We start from the raw sequence: 2,701 nt of genomic DNA, 5'->3' as shown, positions 1-2,701 counted from the left end.
GTGTGTGTGTGTGTGTGCTCTGTAGGCGGATTAGTCGTGTGTGTGTGTGTGTGTGTGCGTGTGTGTGTGTGCTCTGTAGGCGGGTTAGTCGTGTGTGTGTGTGTGTATGTGCATGTGTGTGTGTGTGTGTGTGTCCGTGCGTGTGTGTGTGTGAGTGTGTGTGTGTATGTGCATGTGTGTGTGTGTGTGTGTGTGTGTGTCCGTGCGTGTGTGTGTGTGTGTGCTCTGTAGGCGGTGGGTGTTTCTGAATGTGTCGGCAGCCATATGGACAAAGGAAGGCTGGAAACATCCCATTACAAGTCATTCATCAGCCAGCTGACAGCTTCCCATCCTCTCACACACACACACACACACACACACATGCATATCCATACACACTCACGCATGCACACACACACACACACACACACGTGGCTATCCACACCTTTGCACACACACGCATGCACGCATGCACGCACGCACACACACACAAATACACACACGCTCTCTCTCTCTCTCACACACACACATATGTAACTATGCACACATATGCACATGCACACCTCTGCACACACACACACACACACACACATTCACACAAACACACACTCGCTTTCTCTCTCTCTCTCTCTCTCTCACACACACACAAACACACACAGACAGTTAGGCTCCTTTCGGCCTGTTTTCATTTCAGTCAGGAGTGCAGCTGCAGCAGAGACTCTTGAGATGAACGGCTAACAGGGCTAACCCTTTACTGTCTGCTCCCACACACACACACACACACACACACACAAACACTTTCTCTATCAGACACACACACACACACACACACAGCTAACCCTTTACTGTCTGTTCTGCATAGAAACACACAGACACACACATACACACACACACATTCTCTCTCAGACACACACACACACACACACACATACACATACACATACACATAAACAAACACACCTACACACACACACTCACACACACATATAACACACAAACACACACACTCACACACACATGTACACACACACAAACACACTCACACACACATATACACATACACAACACACACAAACACACACACACACACATATCACACACACAAACACACGCACACACACACACAAACAAACACACCTACACACACGCAGTCACACACACACACACACACACACACACACACACACACATATACACCATTTTACACTCCTCCCTATGCACTTGCACATATAACCAGATGCGATATTAAAATCTGCCTTATCTTTCCTCCAGGCAACATTTGCACTAGTCTCTCTCTCTCACACACACACACACGCATACACACACACGCCGCCCGCACACACAAACACACACACACCATGTCACCAGTCATGATTTAGAGAGTTCAGTGAGTTCAGGAAGTAACTCTGTTTTTCTCCCCTGTCATCCATCTCTCTATTTCTCTCTCCATCCATCTCTCTATTTCTCTCTCCATCCATCTCTCTATTTCTCTCTTTCTTTCTCTCTCTCCACCTCTCACTCTTCGTCTGTCTCTCTACCTCTTCATGCTCTCTCTCTCTCTCTTCTTCAGACAGTTTTCTCTGTGAAATTCAGTTGTTTATTGACCAGCAGGCCCTTGCATCAAAGATCCTATAGCAAGATAGAGCAGCGTACTTCATTTCCATGGGAGCAAAGTGGGACAGTTCTGGTCTGCATGAGTGGGAATGTCACCTTACACCACTAAACTTTCTCTCTATCAGGCAATAAACAGAATTGTTTTTACAGTATTACTGTTCATAATCATATGATTCCAATTAATCACTCTTTAGGACATGGAATGAATAATTTAATTAGTCTGTGCTAAGGTGACCAGATTTCTGAGACAATATACTTTTCTGAGACATTTTCAATTTTCAGTTCAGAAGCACAAATACCTCCAAAACATGCAATGTTTTTATCTTTGTAAACTTCAAACAGGGACACAGCCCTTACCATTCATAAAGCAGTTTATCTACCCTAGTTCTCCTAACCCTTTCCATTCATGAAGGAGTTCTCCTATAATTCAAGGGAAGTGATTAACAAAGAAGCTGAGATCAAGAACATTCGTAACTTTGAAAATCAGCTGTAATAAACAGGTATCAGTCAGACACTTCACCCAAACTAAGCCCTCCTTACACCATATGATTTTCACAAGATGAAGATTTTTAAAAGAATAGACAGATAGCTGCTGCTTTAACACGTACATTATTGCAAATTTTAGATCATACATACACATAAAGGTTAAACGTTAAATAATATATAACAGGATGATAAACAAGAACACTTTTGTTCACCTACCCAGAGATATATATCTGGTACTACTCATACTCAGAGCTAGCTGGCTGAATGAATGAATGGATGGATGGCTGATGAATGAATGGATGGATGGATGAATGAATGAATGAATGAATGAATGAATGAATGGATGAATGAATGGATGGATGGATGGATGGATGGATGGTTGATGAATGAATGGATGGATGGATGAAAGAAGCCTGTGCTGTAGCTGTCTCTCGCAAAGGGCAAAGATTCTACTGTGCTGCTATTCCACCAATCAAAATACCAGAAATATGGGCATTCTAGATGGGCCTTCTAGAACATCTCTAGAACATGCCTGAGCCTGTGCATGTAGGGTGTGTGACTATACATTTGGTCAGTGTTTTCTTTCTTTCTTTTTTTGGTAACACTTTACTTGACAGTATCG

Source organism: Alosa alosa, chromosome 20, assembly GCF_017589495.1.
Source record: "Alosa alosa isolate M-15738 ecotype Scorff River chromosome 20, AALO_Geno_1.1, whole genome shotgun sequence".
Taxonomy (NCBI): Eukaryota; Metazoa; Chordata; class Actinopteri; order Clupeiformes; family Clupeidae; genus Alosa; species Alosa alosa.
This window is presented reverse-complemented; position numbering follows the sequence as displayed.